At 58.6% G+C, this 24,309-nt stretch overlaps 1 protein-coding gene and 1 pseudogene across 1 annotated transcript in view; both read left to right on the top strand.

Annotated features, from left to right (window-relative positions):
* Window positions 1-955: 955 nt before the first annotated feature.
* Window positions 956-24,309, top strand: part of RIPOR1 (RHO family interacting cell polarization regulator 1) — a 115,082-nt gene continuing 91,728 nt past the window's right edge. Inside the window, exons 1-2 of the mRNA XM_039503219.1 lie at window positions 956-1,118; window positions 2,242-2,845. The gene's annotated coding sequence lies outside the window, so the exon portion shown is untranslated. The remainder of the gene's footprint in view (window positions 1,119-2,241; window positions 2,846-24,309) is intronic.
* LOC120384880 lies at window positions 15,936-16,116 on the top strand (annotated as a pseudogene).

Below are 24,309 nucleotides of genomic sequence, written 5' to 3'. Positions count from 1 at the left end.
GTGAGCTAACCCTGTTTAACCATGACCCCTTGTCCTAGCCCACGCGTGCTGGATGCTATGAGTGGCCAGGGAACAGGGAATCATAGACTGACTTACTGTTGTGATGCACAGGTCACACAGGCACTGTGTGAAATACAGACACTTTGGGGAGTTCCAGGGACAGTGATACAGAATCAGTGCGGGATCAGGTCACCATCCACGGGACCAGTCATCTCCGATCAGACCACTGGGCCATGCAGTTGGTGGATTTGCTTCTAACAGGGCCCATAGGAACAGACTCTGGCTCCCTCCCCTGTGGCTGGGCCGGTCCCACGGGAACAGACTCCGGCTCCCTCCCCCATGGCCAGGCCAGCCTTGCAGGGCCCACGGGGACAGGCTCTCCCCCATGGCCAGGCCAGCCCCACAGGGCCCACAGAAGTACCAAGTAGCAGACATGTCTCTTAGTCGGATGGGTGGCTCTGATTGAGACGCGGGGAGCTGGTGAGATGAGACAGGAGCCATTTCTACAGAGTCACTTCTCAAGGTAGAACTGCACTTTACTGCCTCCCTTTAAAGCCCCTCTGTTAACTCATGGGCGTGAGCATCTTAGCAGGAGGCCAGGGCATTGCCTGGGGTGGCTGGGTGAGTCTGCTTTGCTCATGTTCTCCAGGAGGTCGGAGGGGCAACCCTACAGCTGTGGGGGGTTTGCAGAGCCTTGCAGGGACCAGCAGCTCCTGCTCGCCAGGCCCTGGCACCCAGCAAAAGGACCGGGAGCGTGAAGGTGAGGGGGAGGGAGAAAGGAAGGTGCTGGCCCTTTAACGTGGGGCTGCTGAAGCAGCTCTGTGGGAGGTGGAGCAGTTAATGGGAGGCAGGACCTAAGTGTCCCCAGCTTAAGGCAGCTCTTCAAACCAGCCCAGCTGGCCGGGGAGGGGGTGGCTCCGGCAGCTCCCGGTAAAGCAGGAGGCTGGGGGCTGGCTGGGGAAGGAGCGGCAGGGAGCAAAGGCAGCTGCTCAGAGGGGGTCGGAGCTGCCTGAGTTTTGGAAGAAGTGGCATGTCCAGCCCCTGGGATTGGTGAGTCCGTCCGTGGTCCCAGTGACTTGAAGGCACCGAGACGCCCTCACGCCCAGGGCAAAGCCGTGGTAGGTGCAATTCGAAGTGGCTGCGGAGGGGTGTGACTCCTGATTTGGGAGTCCCCTTGTCGCTTGGAAACCAGCCGAGCTTTTCCCTGGGGCACGACCCTTTGCAGCCAGGACACGGCGGCTTCCCAGGCTCCCGCTAAGGGCTGTCCCAGGAAGGCGCCGTCTTGTCCCCCTGCAGGGCTGCTCGGCCTCCGGGGGGCGCTGGGGAGGGCGGAGGAGCAGGACAGGGCCAGCCGGCCTCCTGCTGCACCGGGGGCTCCGGGTGCCATGGCAGTGCCAGGCCCCTGTTGCTCAGGAGGAGACACATCTTCACTTCGATAGCGGCCCCCGACTGTGAGGATGCAGGAGGCAGAGTGGGGACCGCAGATAACGTGCCGGAGGCTTCGTCCTGCCTCTGTGGCAGCTGGACGGGCCAGGGTCATGCGGTCACTATGGGGCCTGTGTGCATTGGGCTGTTATTGTTAGCGAGAGGAAGTCACTTGGCAACTGAAGAATTCCCCGTTCGGCCGGAGGTTAACCCCCCACTGCCCGCTGCAGAGGCTGCTGCTGGCCTCTCCCTGGCTGCCCACGTGGGGCTCCCTCTGGGTGCTGGCGGGTCCCGGAAGGGGATGGTGCAATACAGGCAGGGGCCTGCACTCGAGGGAGTTAAGTCGGCACACGAGAGAAGTGGCCTGGCTCTGAGCCCACGTCCTGAGCAGAGGCCACCTGGGCATCGCCTCCCCAGGGCACCCCCCACGCCAGCTGCTGCAGAGCTGGTCTGAGTAGGGTGACCAGATGTCCTGATTTTATAGGGACAGTCCTGATATTTGGGGCTTTTTCTTATATAGGCTCCTATTACCCCCCACCCCCTGTCCTGATTTTTCGCAGTTGCTGTCTGGTCGCCCTAGTTCTGAGGGGTCGGGGACAGGGAGCAAGGAGCGTCAGGGCCATGTGGGAACGGGCTCCTTGTCAGTTGGGTGGGCCAAACCCTCCGCCCCACCTCTTAAAGGCAACGTGCAGCCCTCAGCCCGGAAAGCAACCTGCAAAGGAAAACAATGGGGCTCTTGCCTTTTCCAGCGGGGTGCGCACAGGCGGCTGGGAAGGGTTCATATGCTTCTTTTCTCCTGCTTCTTTGTTGCATTAGACATTCGGGTCTCGTCTTCTCTGCTGATCCTGGAGGACTCTCTGGAGGCCTGGAGCTCTGGCACGATTAGGACATCCCAGACCCCCAGAGGTGACACCTAACTGCGTGGGGAAGTGTTTCTTAGCCAGAGGATTTCAAACACCTGGATTGCTTTGTTTACATCGATTTAACTCTCATGTCTAATAAAGAGCTGAGAGAAAAGCTCTCCTTGGAGGGGAATTGCAACACTCTGGCCTCTTCTGTTCAGGGCTCAGAAAGTTCCCAAATAACTGGGCCCTCGGAGGAAACCTCCAGCAACGCCAGGAGAGATTTCACCTTCCTTATGCGTCTTGGATAAACCACAAACAAGAAAAATTGCATTTTGGAAGAGTCCCTTGAGGTGCCTTCGCCCGCCAGAGAAAAGCGAAACAGTGACAAGCTGGGCTGGTTTCCCTTAGCAGCGCCTGTACAATTCCAAACTTTCCTGTCCCTGCTGGCGGACACACCCTCTCGCCCATGCTGGAGCCTTAAGAGCAAGAACTCGTGCCAGGCCCCTCCGAGCTGCCTTTCGTCAGCATCCGATTCTGCTTAACTGAGGCCAGGGACGCAGCTTCTGGATAAACAGGTATGTTAGAGGAGCAGCACCTCAGCACCTTGGCCACACACCAGCTGCTCACACCCACGTGGGTCAGCGTCGCCTGTTGAGCCTTCAGGGGCAGCCGGGGTCGGGGGAGAGGGTTCAGTGGAGTTGCTCAAGTGCTGGAGGTGCCCTCAGTCCTCCGATGGGCATTGGAGAGAGGGGCCTGGCTAGGTGCTCAGGCGGGATCTTGGGGAGGGGAGGAGCGTATGGATTCCTGCCCCTCCTTCCGAGAGGTGGGAAGGGCCAAAGGGCTGGCGGAGGGGAGCTGGCTGTGGCAGGATCTGTGGGGTGGATGGTGAAGGAGGGGAGGAAGCTGCGAGGAAGGGCCCAGCACACAAGGCGAGAGGTGGGGACTGGGGAGGCCCCGCTGGGAATGCAGGGCTGAGGGGGGCAGCTGCGGGACTGATCTGCGGGCACGGTACCCGGTGTCTGAGTGCGGCTGGCGTGTACCTTCACCCATCTGCTTGGGGGAGTGAGGGAACGTCCCCCCTCCACTGCCCGGTGCTGGATGGGTGAGGGTCCTGCCGGGGGAGCAGCTGTAGGATCTCCTAGCTGGTTGTGGTGTCAGGGAAGGGGTAGGGGGCTGTTTCCCCAGCCTGAGCCCTGCTGTCCTGCTGCTACCAGCTCCCGGCTGTTCCCGGCTGCTGGGGCGAAGCCTGGCACAGCAAAGCCAAGGACACTTGGGCTGGAGGCTTCTTTCCATCACCCGGAGGGCAGCTTGCGCTTGAGCAGGATCTGCCAGGCCAGCTCCCTGCTGGTCCTGTCCTCACAATTCACTGCTCCCCAAAGTCCTGGGTACAAACCGTCCCACCCCTGCAGCCGTGGCCTGGCCCAGTGTGGAGCTCCAAGATTGCACTTACGCCAAGGCAAATGTGCTGCCCCACCTGCTGGGGAGGTCATGACCCTTCCCAGGAGGAAGGGTCGTTCTCCCCACTCACGCTGGCTGCCTCATCAGCCGAGGGACACCAATGGGACATGGGTCTGGTTTGAGGAGCCGCCTAGGCATGCTATGGGGCCCGCACCCCAGGCAGTGGGGCAGCGAGAGGGGGCTCTGCCCAGGCTTGGCCAGCCAATGGCTGAAAACCCGCCCGGCTCTGGGCTGCTACTTTGCCAAGCCATGAGGAGCTCCCTCCCCTGTGCCAGGACAGTTTTCTTCCTACTGCCAGAGCCTCTAGGCTGGTGCTTCCTTGGCTGTGTTAGTGTTGGCGGAGACTCGAAATGCTCCTCGGGAAGGCACCTGTGGCTTCGGTTCACATCCTGAGTAGCTTCGTCTGCATGTCGTGTGAGCGTTCAGCGAAGGCCAGTCTAGTGAGTCACTCCAGGGCTTGTGGCCACCCCAAGGGCACCCCAGCCACCATGCTGGGTTCCTCTCTGTAAACTCTCCACACCATTGTGCCCTCCGGGGCTCCCGGCTCTCTCCACCACGGGGGCCAGCCCCTGTCTCAGAGGGCTGCAGAAGAAGAGGGTCTGTGTTTGTGGCCTTCCCTGGGTAACCCAGAGCCCTCGACTTGGGTCTCCCCTCTCCATGGTATCTGATGTGACCCCCATTCTGATGGCTCCCACTGCCCCAGAGCAGCTGCGTGTTCTTTCTAAAATGGTAACCAGTGAACTTAAGAGTTGGCTGTCATTGGGAGGGGAGGGATAGCTCAGTGGTTTGAGCGTTGTCCTGCTAAACCCAGGGTTGTGAGTTCAATCCTTGAGGGGGCACTTAGGGATCTGGGGTAAAAATCTGTCTGGGGATTGGTCCTGCTTTGAGCAGGGGGTTGGACTAGCTGATCTCCTGAGGTCCCTTCCAGCCCTGAGATTCTCTGATTAGGCTCCAGAGTGAACTGCCTTTGAGATGAACAAGGGCAGTTTGCACTGCACAGACCAGCAGGTCTCACACCCATGCTTGGAGAGTCACCAGGTAACAAACAGTGCCATCCTGCTGCCCAGCAGCAGGTCTGAGCAGTGACCTGCTGAGCACACAGCCCACAGCCTTAACCCTGCTCTGACCCTTGGTCCTGACTGTTCTTGTCAGGGGCCAGGCGTGGCCCCAGGCTGAGGCCGGTGGGGAACGGCGTTCGGAGGGGGCTGATAAGGCTGGTACTAGGGTGCGAGGAATACCAGGGCCAGCCGGGGGTTCCGCACTGGCACAATCCGTCCCCAATGCCGACAGCTGCACCAGGGCTAAGCTGGTAATGTGGGCAGAGCTCACGTCCCTAGCACAGTGCCGCAAGCCTGCTCCGAGCTGCAGCTTCTCCACCGCAGGCAGCGCTGGGATGGAGGCTGGTGCAGACGGGCCAGAGCCATCCTGTCCTGCAGCCCTCTCGCCGCCTTTGAAATAGGCTGCTGCATTTGGGGCCAGCTCTAGCTGCGATCGGAGCAGCAATGTCTTCCATGGAGTCTGGCCGAGCGTCGCCAGCCGAGGAGCCGGCCCCTTGTCTACGCCCAGACACCTCTTATTCACATCACAGCACCAGCAGAGCAGGGTCAGGCATCGGGGCGCTACTGAGGGGCAGGGGGGCGAGGGCTCCCTCTTCTGGGCCACACCCCCAGCGCGTGGAAAGAGACTGGCCAAGCTGGGAAGTCAATGCAGCAAAGCAAGCGTCTCGGTGTGCAGAGGCAGTGCGGGACCCTTGGTCTTTGCACCTTGCTCCACGTGGCTTTGGCTCAGCCAGTGAGGAACCCAGAGCTGGTAACGGGGATCCAGATGTAAACAGTGCTTGAAAATTTGCCCTCCTGCTTTAATCACCCTAAACATAAAACTTGGTGGTAAATTTCGCCTCAGATGGCTGCAGTGATGTGAAACCGCACAAGCCAACCCAGCACCGGGACGCTCCCACCCAAACTGCCTTGAGTGCTCTGCCCAGTCCTGAAACCTTCGCACAGCAGGTGCCACTGCCCTTAGGAAAGAAACCCTGTCTGCATGGAAACCTTGGCCCTTTCCATAAAGAACTGGAAGATGATTTAGGGGGCTGGGGCACATGGCTTATGAGGAGAGGCTGAGGGAACTGGGCTTATTTAGTCTGCAGAAGAGAAGAGTGAGGGGGGATTTGATAGCAGCCTTCATCTACCTGAAGGGGGGTTCCAAAGAGGATGGATCTAGACTGTTCTCAGTGGTAGAAGATGACAGAACAAGGAGCAATGGTCTCAAGTTGCAATGGGGGAGGTCTAGGTTGGATAGTAGAAAAACTTTTTCACTAGTAGGGTGGTGAAGCACTGGAATGGGTTACCTGGGGAGGTGGTGGAATCTCCTTCCTTAGAGGTTTTTAAGGTCAGGCTTGACAAAGCCCTGGCTGGGATGATTTAGTTGGGGTTGGTCCTGCTTTGAGCAGGGGGTGGGACTAAATGACCTCCTGAGGTCTCTTCCAAGCCATATCTTTTGTGGCAGGGTGCTGTGCTGAGGACTGTGCTAGAATTGCAAGCTATTGCTTTCAGGCTGGGCAATTCCTAGTGTGCATAGACATACTTGTGGGAGCTCTCAGCGAGCTTGTGTGCTAAAATCAGTAGTGTAGCCATGGTAGCATGGGCAGCGGCATGGCTGGGCAGCGGCATGGCTGGGCACTATGACCACGAACCCATGGGCTCCAGGTGAGTTTGTACTCGGGTGGCTAGCCATTCCACTGCTCATGATACTAATTTTAGCTCGCTAGCCTGATGAGCGGTTGTACAAGTATGACTGTGTGAGCTGGGAATTACACCCCTAGCTCCAATTGTAGACGCTGCCTATGGGTGGTGGTGGGGTGTTCTGACTCCTTCTTGCAAACAGGGGCACTGTGGGGAGCATCTGGGAGCAGCAGCCACTCTGTGCCCTCCAGCCTCGAGTGAGGTGAGTGTGCCTCAGTGCCTTGGGAGCAGCCTGTTTTCTCTCTCTGTCTTGGGGTTTTTGTGCTAGGGCTCTGGATTCGAAGAAATGAAGTTGTGTTTATGTTGCAACCTTCCAGCAAGAGCATGAATGTTACTGTGTGTGCTGTGAACATAACAAAACAGGGACAACACCAACCCCTCATTCTCCTGCCAAGCTTGGGGGTGGGAGGGGTGTTACAACACCACCCCTTTTTAACAAGATGTTTCTCGGCCCTTCTGGTGTGGAGAAGGAGGAAAGGCTGCAAGTGATGTTGCAAAGTGCTGCTAAATGCAAAGGGAACAAACTGAGTAAAGAGCCTCCGACCGTGCCAGCCCCGTTCAGTTCTAACAACCAGAGCTCTTGGGGAACAATAGTCAGGTTTTGTTGTTGTTTATTTAAATGCATGTCCAAGAATGATTTTTGTTGATGGTGTCGCTGCTATCCCAGTCCTGGTTCCCCACTCAGCTCTGTTGGTGGCCCTCAATCCTGCCCTGTAGCCCCCTTTTTCTTTTAGTCCTGGAGGGGTGGATGTGTCCACACACGCACAGATGCCTATGTCTCGACTCACAAACCCTCCTGCTCCCTGAGCAGCTTTGCCAATAGATCTCAGCCCTGACCTGTGCCAGGCCTGCCCTGGGTCTGCAAACATCCCACGCTGCTGCCTTGGCCATGTGGCCAGAGATCCTGCAGCGACTCCACTGCGGCCGCCAAAGTCAGGCTGTGGACTTTGCTCCTGAGTGTCCTGACCCCTTCCTTGCGCCACTTCCAGCCCCTCTGTTTTGCCCTTGCAATGCTATCGAGCCAGCTCCGTACCAGTGTTACTGTTGGGTGACAGCAGATGGCAGCACCTGCCAGAGGACAGTCACAGCTGTTAGAGGCTGCTGAGAGTGACAGGTACCAAAGAGGGTGCCCATCTGCAGGCGTCGCCCATCACCCTTTGTCTGAGCAAGACGCTGCCCTCGAGGGAGGTCTGTTACCGCTGGAAGAGCAGGCGGCCTTGCGGGCAGCCAGAGAAGGCACTGCAGAGAGCTGGGGTCGGTCCCTGTGACGAAGTGGGACTGTTCTGAATGTTTCCCCTAATACTGTGTGGGTGCTTCAGTCTCTGCCGACCCTCTGTCTCCTGGCAACTAATGGCCAGGCCCTTCCCCCCTGCAAGGGGATGCTAAAGGTGGGGGAGAACAAAGAGGTCAGGTGACCTCCTGGCCCAGGAAAGGAACTGAGCAGAGGAGCAGGGGCTGGAGGGGGTTTCAGTTTGGGGCTGGCTGGGGATGGGGAGTGAGTGCAGACGTGGGGGTCTGGCTTGCGGGACCCCAGAATGGACCCGGCTGAGAGGTCCCATTCTCTGTACCTACAAGCTCTGTTTTAGACCTGTGTCCTGTCATCGAATAAACCTCTGTGTTACTGGCTGGCTGAGAGTCACGTCTGACTGCGAAGTGGGGGTGCAGGACCCTGTGGCTTCCCCAGGACCCCGCCTGGGCGGACTCGCTGTGGGGCAGAAGATGCTGACTGCTCCAAGGAGAGACCCAGGAGGTGAAGCCGTGTGAGCTTCTTGCCCTGCAGACAGGCTGCTCCAAGGGAGAGGAGGCTCCCCAGAGTCCTGACTGGCTTTGTGGGGAGCAGTTCCAGAGCATCGCCCAGGGACTCCGCGACAGTCCCAGAGTCCCGTGACTCACTGTGTGACTTCCCCCATCTGCATGGGTCTGAGGATGTGGACGGGAAGGGGGCTGTGGAGCCCCCCTGCAGGCAGAGCTAGAGACGTGCTGGGCACTGCCGTGCGTGTGTCTCCAATTGCCTGAGTGTGGTACGGTAGCACCTGCTTTACGGTGAGCGCCTCCCTGCCCGTTTGCCTCCCTGCCTGCGCCGCCTGTGGCAGCCCCATTGATAGGCTGCAGAGATGTGTCAGCGAGTTGTCAGGACCCAATCGGCTGCTCCTAGCCCTGGCTTAGCCCCATCTAGACGCTGTCTCCTGATGGGCGTAGGGCCACCCAGAACCTGCGGGGGGCGCCCATGCCTGGACCATGCTTATCGCAGCTGTTTGTCATTTATTAACCCCACCAGGAGATTGTGGGACTGTCTCCTGCCCCTCGCCACCCCCAGTGTGCGTGATAACCCACAGCGGGAGCAATGCAGGGGCAAGGACGGTCCTTTCCCAGCGTGTCTGGGCGCTTCTCTCAGGCCCAACCATTCCCACTGGCTCCAATCCAGGCCAGGCCTCGTCTCTGGGTCCAGCTGGGTACGCTGGGTTTCACTGCCACGTATCTTCTCCCGCACTGACCTCTTGCAGACATACACCAACCTCTGCGGGTTCTTCTCCTTCCCACACCCCTCCCCGGCCAGATGGCAGGGGTGCAGCTGCTGGTTCTACAGGGACGGTGCCGGCCACAGCTGGTCTCCCTCAGCCCGAGCCTGATGGTATCCTGCCCCCCAGGATCTCCGGGCTGGGATCTCTCGCGGGCTGACTGCCCCAGGCCCTGCCAACAGTCTTTGCACCGTGCCTGGCGAAGCATGCACCAGGGCAGAACCCACCCGTCTCTCTGGCTCCCCTGCAATCTCTGGGTAGGCAGGTGTCTTTGCTGCATGGGTGGCAGGGATCACTCAAGAGACCCCAGGTGGGGTGTCGAAAGCCATGGGGGAGTGGAGCCTGTGGCTCGGAGCTGGAGGTGGCTGGAGCTGTCAGCTTTCCCCCACACTTCCTGGGTTTGAGGGAGGGGGCTCGGGCCTCTCGGCCCCAGCTGGGGGTTGTGATGTCACCATGCCACATTGCTCTGTACCAATGGACTTGGCAGCCGTTGCTGGCACCCTGCCTGCTGAGTTTCTGGCTCCGGCTGGTTACGGTCCAGGCTCCAGCTGCGCTAAGAGGAGCACCAGGCTTTCCTGGGGGCCCACAAGTGCCCCTGTGGGGCTCAAGGTGGGGCAAGAGGAATGGCAGGAGAGTTCCCTCAGGGGGCACAGACAGTGTCCCAGCTGGAGCCTGTCACAGGAGACCTGGCCAAGGGGACAGGCAGGGCGAATACACTGAGCATGAGGCACATAGGAGCTGCCAGACTGAGTCAGACCCTGGGGGCAGCCCAGTATCCTATCTCCAGCTGCAACTGGCACCAGCTGCGGCAGGGGAAGGTGTAAGAACCCCACGGTAGCAGGTGCTGGATAATCCACATCACACATGGACCCCTCCTGGTCTCTAGTGGACAGAGATTGGCTCAAGCCATGAAGCAGGAGGGTCAGTATCCTCTGTCATCATTACGTATGATCACCCTGGCTAGTTGTATTAGCTGTATCAGATCAGTTCCTGGCTGCAATGACTTCATGTGGCAGTGAGTTCCACTGGCTAATTATGTGTTGGGGGCAGGGAGATTTCCTTTTATCGATGTTTGAATTTCCTACCTTTCAAGTTCATTGACTGCCCCTTTGTTCTGAGCCTGGGAGAACAGCTGCTCCTCATCTACCTCCTCTACTCCAGTCAGCATTTTTTGGACTTCTATTGTGGCCCCGCTTGTCATTTCTAAGGCTTTGTCTACACTGGAACTTGGTCAGCAAAACTTGTCATTCAGGGGTGTTAAAAAAACACCCCCCCCCCGAACAACAAAAAGCACCGGTGTGAACAGCTTTGTGGGCAGGAGCTCTCTGCCGCTCATGGGAGCTCTCTCCTGCCGACAAACGGCAGCTACACTGCGCGCCTTTTAGCAGCACGGCTTTGGCGGCATGACCGTGTCCTAAAAGCGAGGTAGTGTCGACAAATCCTTAGGTAACCTCTTCAATCTGTCTTCACAGGAGAGCTTTTCTGGGCTCTTGATCACTCCTGTTACCCTTCTCTGAACTGCCTGCAGTTCTGCAACGGCCTGGCCATGATGGGGTGACCAGTACTGCACAGACTGTTCGGAGGTGGCTGCCTGCTGATTTATATTCAGGCATTAGAATAGGTTTGGGTTTGGAAAGAGGGGACTGGTTGTGTCCATAGACTGGGGGCTGGGGGCTGCAGCTTGAGGCCCTGCTCGAGGCCCACATCTTCTGCTTGTCATCGCAGCACAGAAATGCTCCGATCGCTTGCTGCCTGGAGCTGGCAGGTGAAAACACAGCGCCCGAGGGCCGGCTTTCCCCCAGGGGATGGACAAATCTCAGCCCTGTGGTGCCGCTGGAGAGAGGAGGCCGCTGGACAGTGCGGTGGGGGAGGTGGCTGTTTCTGTGAGTGTCACGTGGGGACTGAACGTGGTGCTGTACACACCCCGAGGGAAAGCGAGTTCTCTGCACAAACGGGGGGAGCACCCGAGTGATGCAGGCGCCCAAGTCCGACCTAGGCACTCGGAGCCTTGGGAAAGATGACAGGTGACTCAGTCCCTTGGCTCCTGCATCCCCAGGGCAAAGCTTTCCAAAGCATCTGTGACCGCCCCTGGGGGGAGGGGGGAGTGACCCAGGTCCATAGCCTTCCCAGCTTGCTCCAAACCAGTGGCAAAAGTTCTCTGCAAGGGGGAGGGTGTTTAATTCTGACTCGGAGTAAGGGGGAGGCAGGGTTTTGGTTTTCAACCTCTGCCTTTCTGTACTTGTGAGGGTCACAGCGTGCGCCCCGGAGCCCCCACCCCAGAGAGAACAGGCAGAAAGGGGGCCAGAGAGAGCGGATCCGGGAATTCACAGTCACTTCTGGGTGACTTCTCCCCATGAGTGGAACGCTTGGCGCTCCCAGACAGCCGGCCAGCGCGGCTCTCAGCAATCCGCCAACCACACTCAGAGCATCAGGCAGAGAACTCATGACCCGGCCTGTAGCCACAGGTGGGCCTGGGTGGGCCCCCGCCCGGATGTCAGAGAATGCGTCAGGGAAGCCGTCCCGGTGGAGTATCGTGACCATGGCCGCTACGCTCAGGGCAGCAGAGTGTGGACCTGACCCACACGCCCTGCTAGAGCAGAGCGCCTCCATGGCTGGAGCACTAGGGGGGCAGGATGTGTGTGCAGCTGTGTTCAGCAGGGTCTGCCCCCAGCTGTTCCCTGCACCTTGCAGAGCCCAGAGTCTCTCTCGCGTGCTGAGAGCTGCCGTCACATGCTTAATAGACGGCCCGGCTCTTTGAAGGGCTGGGGCCGGATGTGCCTGGACATTGATCCGAGCCAGCTGGGCAGGGGTCAGGTGTTGGATATAAAGAGCTGAGCCAGCGCTGGTGAAAGGGGGCTGAGCCTGGGTAAACAGTGCTGGGGCCCGGGGAGGGAGGCAGTGAAAAACCCAGGTCCCAGCAGCCTGTACTGGGTGTGAGTTTTGTTTGAATTAATAACATGGTGCCCTGGAGGCTTCAGTGTGATTGAGAGTCCTTCCTGGGCTGGAGACAGGCTAGCACCTCATGTGGTAGAGAAGCAGGCATGCGATTGGCCCCCGAGTGAAGGGAAACTGAGGCAGCATCTCGCCTGAAGCCAGACCAGTAGGTGGTGCTGTGATAACCCCAGTGCTCTGGTAAGGCTGGGTAAGGAGGACAGGGAGCTCTACCAGCAGAGAACCATGTGGGGAAGGGTCACTGATCAAGTGAGCTCCATGGAGGGACCCAGGCAGGAGGGAGACAGCAAGCGACCTTGGGGGAAAGGTCAGGAGAGCCAAAGTGGGGAGCAGGAGGGACCAGTCCCGGAGGAGAGGGGTCTGCTCTGTGCTGGGGACCCTTTCTGTGCCATGGGGCCAGGCCATTGTGAGCAGGCCAGACTCAGCCCGAGCTCAATGCCACGGCTGGCCCCATGCTCATGTCCTCCCCCAGGCGCTGTGAGGCCTGCGCTAGGGATGTCACTTGTGCCCCCCATGGGGGAGGGAGCCTTCCAATGGCTAATGCTGTGCCTAGGCAGCCCTGAGCACTGGTGGGCCAGCTCCCCGCAGGCTGGCTGACCGTGCTCGCTAGGCCTGCACAGCGAGAGAGGAGCCAGCCTACCCCCCCAAGCTGCAAGGGGGTTGGACGGGCTGCCATGCTGAATGCACACCTCCTCCCCGCATTGCCAGGGGCTACAACAGGGTTTGGCCCATCCACCCTGCTATAGATGGAGGGGCGGCCGGGCCAAACCTGAGTGGGGCTGTGTCAAGGCTGATTCCCTACTCTGGCACTCTGAGTGCAGAAGGTGGGGCCCCAAAATACTGGCCATTCCAGGCTGGTATTAAGCTCCCAAGGTTACAGCTTCTCTCTGACCTTGAATGCGTAGATACTGCCACCACCCAAGAGCAAAACCCCTTTGAGAACCCAGGAAGGAGCACTTGGGAATTCCTCCCTGTGGGCTACTCTCAAGCCCTCCCCCCCCCCCCAGGGAAGAGCTGAGAAAGAAACAAAGGAAATCAGCTGTTGCCCCCAGCTAATTAAAGAACATGCACAAACCCCTTAGGACACAAAAATCCAACCCTGTTCTTAAAAAAGGTAAAATTTATTAAAAACAAAAAGAAAGAAAATGCATTTGAAAAAACTTAGGCTATTGCTAAATTTAAAAAAACCACGTACAAAGATTAAACATGAAGAATAACTTTCTTGAGGTCCAGCTTAAAGGTTACAAGCAAAACAGAAGCATCTGGGGTTAGCCCAGAGGAGACCACAATCCATAAAGAAATAAGAGAGAAACCTAATTGCGTCTTTCTAGACATTTCCTGATCTACTTACATATCTGGGATTTCAAATGAGGAGTTTCTAGGTATGATACTGATCAGGGGCGGCTCTAGACATTTCGCCGCCCCAAGCATGGCGGCATGCCGCGGGGGGCGCTCTGCTGGTGGCTCCGGTGGACCTCCCGCAGGCGTGCCTGCAGAGGGTCCGCTGGTCCCGCGGCTTTGGTGGACCTCTCACAGGCACGCCTACAGGAGGTCCACCAGAGCCGCCTGTCGCCCTCCCGGCGACCGGCAGAGCGCCCCCCGCGGCATGGCGCCCCAAGCACGTGCTTGGCGTGCTGGGGCCTGGAGCTGCCCCTGATACTGATGATTTTTCATACCTAGCCCCAAGCTCCTTATAGCATAGTTGCTCCCTGTCTGCCTCTCCTGGAGAACAACCACAGACAGACAAAGGACAAGCCGCCGCCCCCATTTTACAAAGTTCAAGCCTTCTGTCACAGGGTCCACACAGGTTTCTGCCTTCTCACCCTGTGCCCAGGCTGGTAAAATAAGAGTCCTCACGCCTTCTTCTGGTGTTTCACCCTTGGGCTTTATTTTACAGTACCACCGTGCAGCCCCCTTTATCCCCTGTCCAACCCGTTCCAGGGACTCCTGGCCCTTGAGGCTCCTGCCTGTGGTGAGGAGACAGCACGGCAGCCTCCGGACTGACTCTGGTTCAGGGCTTTTATAGCCCTCCCAGCCTTCAGCCCAGCTGTCACTGCTTAGCTCAGTCTATTGCAGTGAGCCAGCCCTCGATAGGGCCTGCAGCTGGGCTCCCTGCCGGCTGCTTTGCACCTCTGCCCCTGGCCTCTCCACCTGAAAGCAGGGCTTAGCCAGCATTTCAGCAGGGCAGTCAAGGGGTTTTACCCCTGCCCTGCCACACCTTCCCATTGGCTCTTTTGGTCAGGAGCCCACTCCCTTCCTTTTACCTATGCACAGCAGGGAGACTTTTTAACCCCTCACAGGTAAAGCAAGTAGAGAACAGCTGCTAAGAGGGATTTTATAGCTAACTGGCTGGCTGGGGGTCCAGAAAGGGGAGCTCCCACCGCTTTCATTTATCACAGGCTGCAACCCTGTGTGCTGGGTTGCAGTGCATTGGGATGGGGGGGTCCCTGTCAATGGGGGGTCCAAGGGTAGCCTGCCCCTTCCCCAGGCAGCGCTAGTTCAACCAGGATTGTGGGCTGGGGGTCAGAGCGTGACACTCCTGCAATCCTAGGGCTGGTGCAAGGTCTGGTAAATGTTCTGCGAGGCCCCTTTCCACATGGGACAGGGGGAGACCGCTGGTAATTCTCCTCTGTCTGGCTAGAGCAGAGCCTGCAGCAGCCTGCCCTGAGGTCAGGGGGCTCCAGCTGTGAGCCCCGCGTAGGGCTGACACCCAACAGGCGCTGTAAGTAACTCGGTGTCTGCACAGACACTGCGCTGCCCTAACTGCACCGACCTGAGCACTACGCCTCTCACGGAGGTGGAGTCGTGAGCTCGGTGGAGTGGGTGACTTACATGGGCGGGAGCAACGTTGTCGTGTAGACACTGACAGAGTTCCCTTACACCGACCTAACTCTGTAGTGTAGACCAGGCCTCAGTCTCCCCCACCCAGAAATCCTACCCCCGAAATGCCATCAGGTGTAAGCGCAATGAGCCACTCCCCACCCCTTCCTTCACTGCCGACGTACTGTCAGGAACTGAACAAACCCAAAGCCCTGGATTTGTAGCAACGTCCCTACAATGGAACTCGTTGGGTCGCTGTGACTGCCGCTTGGCTGCAGTGATTTTTGCTGATCAGAACAGGAGCTAGATACAGTAACAACCAAGTGCATGTTCTGCGGCCAACACGAGGGCTCCTGAGTGGGAAGGGACAAGTACTGGGAGGGAGGGTTCAGTGCAGCGTTGCTTCCAGTACCAGCATCCAGCCTGACAGCATCTTGCATCCCTAAGCACTTTGCAAGCTGTCTGCATACATCAGCCCTGAAATGCAGCCACCTCTGGGGCGGAAAGACACTGCACCCAACACAGCAGGGGGAGAGGAAGAGGAAATCCATTCCCCCCTGCTTCTTGCGGGAGTCCGCTGCCTGCCTCCACCCACTGAAGAGAAAGGCTCTGAGGCTCAGGCCCAGCTCCGCCACTGGGATCTCTGATCATCTTGGGAGAGGAGGCCAACGGATCTGCCACACCGACAGGCCGGCCTAGGCCAGTCGGTGTGGAGAGCTATGCAGCTGAGTTGAGCTGCTGTCCGTTACCAGTGGAGATGCTCGGCTCCATGAAGATCTTGGCTTCTCATGTCCAGCTATTTGAAGCCATTGGGTGTGTACGTCCCCTTCCGTCGGCAGCCATCCCTGCTCTGAGTCACAGTGCAGCCGGATTTCCCTGTGTCCCAGCAATAAGGGCATGTCCTATACTTTTATTTTTAGGTAGCAGTTTTTACTTTCCAAAACCAAATGCACTCCTCCATCGCAAGAGCCTTAGTGCAGATGCACTGGGCAGGCTGAAGGCACGTTGGGACCTGTCTGCACTGCGCTGCACTGGTCACAACAGCACCCGGCTCTGGGCTCTCTCTGAGCTCAGATCAAGCGTCAGTAGTCTCTTGGCCTATCCAAGGCTGTGACCAAGTGTCTTGATGTTTTTGGTCTTTTGCCCTCGAGATGAAAACCTTGTCTGTGTCTCTGGGACCTTGAAGTAAAAATATTATCTAAGTTCTAGCTGTTCTTAGCAGTTTAATATCTGATATGTCCTTTATTTGAGGACTGGATATGAAATTGATTTTTGAAACGGGGATGGAATAGGAGCTTGCACAAGCAAACAGAGCAGACTGTGTCCCTCACACGTGCACAGCAATGACCGCACTAATCTGAGTGCTAAGATGTGGGACCCTCAGCCAGATTCCACACCACTGACAGCAGTGGAGCCACTCCCGGTTTTACCCCACTGCTCAGAGACTGGAGCCTGGCCCTCGAGCTCAAGCTCCTGGGGCCACATTTCTTTCTGGTGTCGCTCTGTGGGCGTCAGTGGAGTGACACTGCGGAGGAATGTGACCGCTCCTGTTTATTATTGCAGTATAAAGTTACCCTTTAAAGCTTAGCCAGCTTCGTCAGTGCTGCATACCACCCTGGACACTAATCGGTCCCAAGGCCTGCGATATGTCAGTGAGCTGTTGGGCTGGCTCTCAGCAGACGCGCTCCCAGCTGACAGGCCTGTGTCCTCCTGGGGGTGCGCCAAGCAGTTTCTCTTTGTTTTCTGTTCCCCCATCAGAAGGCCTAAATCAAACATCTTTCTTGGCAGAGGACCTGGATCAGCAGAGTCTCTCCAGGCCTCAGTCCTGGACTCAGCTGGGGCAGAAACAAACAATGAAAAGATAGGGTTGGAGGGAGCGAGCAGAGTGACCCGGCTGCTGCTTCTGGATCGCAGTATGGGTCACTGTCTCCTTTATTCCCTCAGGAGAACAGGCCGGGGACTTTGAGCTCCATAGAATCCAGCCAGGGAACGTTTCAAGGTAACAAACTGCTGAGCCCTTCTGAGGCAGTCAGAGAGGGAGCGCTGCACCCACTCCGCACGGCTGGGGGAGGCGCTATGAGTAATGCAGAACCAGTAGCAAAGACGCACTGTACACGGGGACCCAGAGCAGAGCTGCCACTGTCAAGGCACACTGGAGAGAGGTGCCCAGGCCTGGGAACTGCTTAGAAGATAGTGCCAAGGGGCCTCCAGATATCTCCACTTTGATACCCAGCCTCCCAGAGGGAGGATTCCCCCCATTACAGCTCTCCCCAGGAGTCTCCCAGGGACTGTCCTCGGAAGCCGTTCCAGGTGGGCACAAGAACTCAGGTGACCTGACAAGCCGATGGGGTCTGATTTACTGCTAGCGCTGGTTTCATTAGCTCATACATAGCATCTGTGAAAGCCTGCCACCAGATTTCTGTGCCAGCAGGACTGGATTCTGGCAGTCAGCTGGTATCTCAGCCACTTCTCCTTTACATGTGGCTTGCGGGAACGTTCTTTGCTGGCTTGGACTTTCATCCCTGCCAATCAAATCCAGGAGACCTATTTGATGCATTCCGTGTGGCTGGAGTGTCTTCCATTAACCTGAGGGGGGATCTCTGTGCTAGCCTTCAATTTACAGTCTGCCGGAGAGCCCTGCAGCCCTCTGCAATCTTGGGGACTTTAGAACCTTACAGCAGGGTGGCCAACCTATGGCTCCGGAGCCACACGCGGCTCTTCAGAAGTTAATATGCGGCTCCTTGTACAGGCACCAACTCCAGGGCTGGAGCTACAGGCACCAACTTTCCAATGTGCCGGGGGTGCTCACTGCTCAACCCCTGGCTCTGCCCCAGGCCCTGCCCCCACTGCACCCCTTCCCACCCCCTCCCCCCGAGCCTGCCGTGCCCTCGCTCCTCCCCCCCCCCCCAGCCTCCTGCACACCACGAAACAGCTGATTGGGAGGTGCGGGGAGGCGCTGGGAGCGGGGGAGGGGGGAGCTGATGGGGGGCTGCTGACATATTACTGTGGCTCTTTGGCAATGTACATGGGTAAATTCTGCCTCCTCAGGCTCAGGTTGGCCACCGCTGCTTGAGATGAACTGGGCTGCAGCTTCCTAGGTCAGGGCCTGCTCCCTCTGATCAAAGAGGAATATGCTATTCCAGGGCAGGAGGAGCCCCAGGTGCCCTGCCTGCACAGCTGGAGTATCTGGATTCCTGCTTCCCTTTGGTCAGAGCCCTGTCAAAAGGGATTGGAGGCAGAGAAAGCTTCCTGACTGGGGAAGGGCAGCTCCAGCTCTGACCCCCACCCCCGTGTGCTTCTGCCAACGTTTCTGGGAGAGGCGAAAAAGGAACGAGATCGGGTTGTCGCTTTGCATCTGTAACTATGACGATTGCCCCACAGCAGGAAGAAGCTGCCTGACTTGTGTGGCTGCCTGTGCCTGCCCCCTAGACACGGGCTGTAGCGCAAAGGCAGTGACTCACCCCGCCGCACGCCCCAGCGGGAGGGAATGATAATTATCCGTGCGCACACACAGCCTGGGCTGCTGAGAGCTGCAGCACGTGGTGGGGAGTAGGGCTGGGGCGGAGCCCGACAGACTGCACGCTCGTGCTGGAGGCGTGCGAGTGGGTGCACACCCTGCCGGGCACTGCTGCATGCCTGAAAGTCACTGGCGAGTCAGACTGTGGGATTAACACTCGGGCCAGTGCAGTGGGGGTCCTGACTTCTGACCACGTGGCCTCAAGCCCATCACTTCACCTCCTGCCTGTGTTGGCCTCGCCACCAAGTGGCCTGTCTGCCAAGGCTCAGTCAGTTCCTGCTTGTAGGCGCGTGGCGCGGCTTGGCTGGGTGGTGGCGCAAGGAGGATGCTGCACGGAATGGGGCTGCCACACGGCTGGGCTCCTGGGGGTTTAGGGGCCCCCGGGGGCTCATGACCATGGACCCTAGTGAGTTCAGGCACAGAGTCTCTCTGAAGAGGGATCAGGGCAGGACCCCAGTCTGTGAGCCAGAGTCAGACCGTGTCATGCTCTGGAACTGCTCCCCACCAAGCCAGGCAGGACTCTGGGGAGCCTCCTCTCCCTCGGAGCAGACTGTCTGCAGGGCAAGAAGCTCCCACGGCTTCACCTCCTGGGTCTCTCCTTGGAGCATTCAGCATCCTCTGCCCCTCCGTGCGCTTCCCACAGTGAGCCCGCCCCAGCGGGGTCCTGGGGAAGCCAGAGGGGCCTGCACCCCCACATTGCAGCCAGATGTGACTCTTAGCCAGCCAGTAACACAGAGGTTTATTCGATGACAGGAACAGGGTCTAAAACAGAGATTGTAGGTACTGCGAACCGGACCCCTCCGCCGGGTCCATTCTGGAGGGCAGAGAGCCAGACCCCCACGTCTGCACTTCACTCCTCGACCCCAGCCAGCTCCAGACTCCAAAACCCCCCCAGCCCCTCCTCTCTGCTCAGCCCCTTTCCCGGGCCAGGAGGTCACCTGATCCCTTTGTCTCCAACACCTTCAGTTGGCACCTTTGCAGACAAGGGCCCAGGCCATCAGTTGCTAGGAGACAGAGTGCCAGGCATTTAGGTGCACTGGCTCTTTGCTCTGTAGCAATCACACACCCTTATTGCACCATCTAGATACTTAAGAACTGCAGAGGGGACACTGAGGCACCAACACAGTATTCAGAGAAAACATTAAGAACATTCCCAGTTCCTCACATCTCTCCCCTCTTCGAGACCGAACTGAGCGAGGTCACTTCAGCCAGTGACCTGGGGAAGTTTGAACCCACCAACGTTCCCATGGATGCCCCAGCATCTCTCCCATTCCTTGGGGTGAGTTACACCAGGACAGTCCAGTCTCATGCCCTCCCTTAGGTCGGGTGTGCTTGATGGCACTCGCAGGCCACATGTGGGAAGGTTTATGCATCCCAAACCCTTTTGCCACCCCAATACCCCTGGGTTCAAACTGGGATGGGGTCTTCTCCCAGCACCCTGGGCTGCAATTCGGGCTCTCTTGGTTAAGAGCCCCCATCTTGGCCTTGGCCAGCTCTGGGCTTGGGCAGCCGCTCCCCACCTTGCACTTTCCAGCTTTTACCGTCAGTCCCACCTCCTTGAGGCAGCCCAGCACCCTCTTGACCTGGGACACCTGTTCCTCCCAGGTCTGGCTAAAGATGCACATGTCATTGTATGCCAGGGCCAAGTTCTCCATCCCCCTCAGCTTGTCTAGAATCTCCCCAGGCCTAGGGATGGGGTGGGCATCGGACACCATGATGGCTTTAAGCTTCCGATGGTTCCCACAGAACCAGATCATCCCATCTCCCTTGGGACCAGCCCCACGGGTGAACGGCTGGATTCCATCTAAAGCCAGCATGTCCTTGACCTCTCTCTCCAGGTTCTGGGCTGCTTTCCCAGTGACTCTGAACGGGGGACACCTGATGGGGGGATTGGCTCCCACCTCAGGGAAGAGATCCCCCGGGGGTCTTCCCCCTTCTCCTCCCAATCCTCCCCTTCCAGGTCCTCACTTTCCTCCCATCCAGCAGCTCGAGAGGGAAGAACCCTGTGGATTCCTGGGGCACCACCAGCTGCCTCCCGATTCCCCCCAGTTCTACTTCCCCTTGGGGAGCCCATTCCCGGTACAGGAATCCCTTCTCCCGCAGGACTCTGTCCCTGCAGCCTTCCCCAAGGGGGTTTGCAGCGCTGGGGCCAGCAAGTTCCCGCAGCTTCTCCAAGGAGGGATCCTTGCGCAGCTCGGTCTGGGATTCAGCGGCTGGGGAAGGGAGTGGGACCTGCTCCCTCTCGCTGGCTGGGCCTGGGGTCACAGCCCCCCTGAGCCCTGTCCCTGGTAGCTCCCTCCCTGCTGTGTAATCACTTCCCAGCAGCACGTCTGGACCAGGCAAACCTGGTTGGCAGCCGACCTGCCCTGCTTGGGTGTCCCCCCACTCAGCTGGGGTCTCAGCTCCCCCTGTGCTCAGCGCTGCCCTGGCTGTCCCAGTGGGGGCAGGCAGCGAGCTCTCTGCTCTGGTCACAGCATCAGAGCCAGCGTGAGCCCCTTCTCCAGTGTGCAGGGGGGCAGGGAGCATCTCTCCCTCCCACTCAGCCCCAGGGGTCTGGTTACAGGTAGGCAGGTATCCTGAGCCCTGCAGCCCCTCCCCCCTGCCAGCCAGGTCATTTGCATTTTCACTGACCATTTCCATCCTAGCCAATTGGTTCCCTGGATTTGAATTCAAACTCTCGGCCATTACAGGAGCAGGGCCTGGATCCTGTCCCAAAGAGACACAGTCACCCCCCAACAGGGCCTCCCAGCCGATATCCTGGAGAACCCCAACGACCAGCCAGCCCGACCCCTCCTGGGTCTGCACAGGGATCCGGGCCATAGGCAGGGCGAGGGGCTTCACCCCGGGGACCTTCACCCAGGTCCCACAGCCCCTCAGCATCTGCAGCTGCACCACCACAGTTCTCTCTGTCCCAGGGTCTCGCCACCCCAGGTGTGTCTCCCCACTGACCCCTGGGCAGCCCCCTATGTCTCTCTGCTCCACCATCGCCCGTCCAGGCTGCTGCTGCTCCTCCAGCAGCTTTTCCTCGGGCTCTTGCTCTCTCTCACGTCCTCTCGCTCTCTTGGGCTCTGCTCCCATCCCATCCATCTCCGATCCCCTGGTGGGGAACCCGATCGTGAAGACCCTCGTCTGGTTGGGGACCAGACTCTCGGGGATGCCTGGCTGCTGCTCCAGCTGCTCCCAGATCCTCTTGTAGCCCCATCTGGGTCAGGAATCTGCTCCTCAGAGCGGTCCTTGTCCTCCTCCTCCAGCTGCACGATTAACTGGGCCTGGGTGAACTTCCCCATGCGTAACCCTCTCTCTGTGCACAGGATCACAATGTCGTTCTCAAGGAGATGGTGACAGGCCATCACTTCACCGCTCCCAAGTGGCTCTGGACTCACAGGCCTGTGTGCTCTTGGCTCCCCCATGGCTTCCAGGAAGAACCCCTGGTGTGCAGCCCTTCTCATGGTCACCACCTCTTTGCCAGACCTAGATCTGGCAAAAGGGGTCGAGCTGCAGACTCCTCCACCCCTGGGACTGCTCCTGCAATCCCCAGGGGAACCCTGCTACTGCAAAAATCCTTCTCTCTCCCAGGGTCGAGTGGCAAGCTCCTCCGCCCCGAGATTGCTCACTGCAGTCCTCAGGGGGACCCCGTTACTCCAGCAGTCCTTGCTGGTGACACACTCCCAGAGGTTAACCGCCCCCTGAAACCGTCCCTCTCTGAGCCTTCAGCACGCCTGGTCTTCATTATCCCCCCTTTGTTTTACTGCTCCCCAGTCACTTACTGCAAGAAGTGTCATTCACGGGGTGCAATACATCCCACCGCTGCCACCAGTTGTCATGGAGTCCCCGGGCGATGCTCTGGAACTGCTCCCCACAAAGCCAGTCAGGACTTTGGGGAGCCTCCTCTCCCTTGGAGCAGACTTGTTCAGGGCAAGAAGCTCACATGTCTTCACCTCCTGGGTCTCTCCTTGGAGCATTCAGCATGTGCCCCTCCGTGCGCTTCCCACAGCGAACCCGCCCTAGCGGGGTCCTGGGGAAGCCACAGGGTCCTGCACCCCCACTTCGCAATCGGATGTGACTCTCAGCCAGCCAGTAACACAGAGGTTTATTCGATGACAGGAACATGGTCTAAAACAGAGCTTGTAGGTACAGAGAACGGGACCCCTCAGCCGGGTCCTTTCTGGGGGCAGTGAGCCAGACCCCCACACAGGGCCGGGTTTAGGAAGTGCGGGGCCCAATTCGAACAGTTTCGATGGGGCCCTGGCAGGGATGATTAAAAAAAAAAAGAAAAAGAAAAAAGTAAAATAAACACATGGGGCTTGTACTCAGCGGGCGGTGCTCCGAGTCTTCGGCAGCACTTCAGTGGCGGGTCCTTCACTTGCTCCAGGTCTTCGGAGGCACTGAAGGACCCGCCACCAAAGTGCCACTGAAGACCCAGAGCAAGTGAAGGACCCACCGCCGAAGTGCTGCTGAAGACCCAGAGCAAGCGAAGGACCCACCACCGAAGTGCCGCTGAAGACCCAGAGCGCCGCCAGGTGAGTAAAAATTAAAAAGGCGCCTCTAGCCAGGGAAGAGATTCACACGGGGCACGGGGCCCGATTCGGGGGAATAGGTGGAATTGGCCTAAAGCCGGCCCTGCCCCCACGTCTGCACTTCACTCCTCGTCCCCAGCCAACTCCAGACTCCAAAACCCCTCCAGCCCCCCCTCTCTGCTCAGTTCCTTTGCCGGGCCACGAGGTCACCTGATCCCTTTGTCTCCAACACCTTCAGTTGGCACCTTTGCAGAGAAGGGCCCAGGCCATCAGTTGCTAGGAGACAGTGTCAGGCATTTAGGTGCACTGGCCCTTTGCTCTGCAGCAATCACACACCCTTATTGCACCACCTAGATATTAAGAACTGCAGAGGGGACACTGAGGCACCAACACAGTATTCAGAGAAAACATTAAGAACATTCCCAGTTCGTCACAGACCGGGACCTTGGCAGGGAATGAGGCCATGGTTGCAGCTGCCCTGGGCCCAGTGAGTAATAGCAGGGAGCCCTGTTTCCTTCCACCTGGAGTTCTCCTGTCTTGTTTTATCACCTGCCCTTCCCATGTGCAGTCTGGGGGCAGCCGGCTGACCCTGGCCAGCAGGCAGGGTGGGGTAGGCAAATGCCAGGGTGGAAATGTTACATGGCAGTGGCAGAGCTAGGAGTGGAAATTTGGCTGGGCCCCAACCTATGCTGGATAAGCAATGCCCAAAGGTCCAATGTGACAGGAAATAATTGATCCTGCACGTTCTGTATTATTGCATCGTGTGTTCGAATGCCAGGGTCAGGAGTGTAACGGGGTAGCTGGGTGCGGGGAGCTGGGGGGAGGGAGGGGCGATCCCCGAAGCCCCATGGACAGGCATGATTGGAGCCAGGGCAGGGGCGGGTGGGCAGCCAGGAGAAGTTTATAGCGCTGGGCAGGGGCCATGGCGTTCCCCACATGGGCCAAGAACCACCTGCTCTTCCTCATCCACAGCCATTCGGACATTGGCTTCTGCCTGAGGCACCGATTGTCCCTGCGGCCGGCCCGGACCAGCCCTTTCCCCTGTGGGTGTTAACCCTCTTGGGAGTGGGAGGCTCTGGGACTCCTGCCTGGCCTCTGATGCATCAACCAATCCTGCCTCCTGGGGCAAAGTGTAACCCCTTCAGTGCCTGCTAGCTCCAGCATTCTCCTAATGAGGCGCTAGCCAGAAATCCATAGGAGAGGCCTTGGCCATGCTGCTATGCCAGAGAGTAACGGGCTTGCCACCCAATGACTCGGTCCGGAGCACTCCCGGGGGCGCTTGTCGCGGAGTCCCCGGGCGATGCTCTGGAACTGCTCCCCACAAAGCCAGGCAGGACTTTGGGGAGCCTCCTCTCCCTCGGAGCAGACTGTCTGCAGGGCAGGAAGCTCCCACGGCTTCACCTCCTGGGTCTGACCTTGGAGCATTCAGCATCCTCTGCCCCACAGCGAGTCCGCCCAGGCGGGGTCCTGGGGAAGCCACAGGGTCCTGCCCCCCACTTCGCAGTCAGACGTGAC

This window comes from Mauremys reevesii, linkage group 16 (assembly GCF_016161935.1).
Source record: "Mauremys reevesii isolate NIE-2019 linkage group 16, ASM1616193v1, whole genome shotgun sequence".
Taxonomy (NCBI): domain Eukaryota; kingdom Metazoa; phylum Chordata; order Testudines; family Geoemydidae; genus Mauremys; species Mauremys reevesii.
The sequence above is the reverse complement of the archived record's forward strand: the minus strand, read 5'-3'. Positions and strand labels throughout refer to the sequence as shown.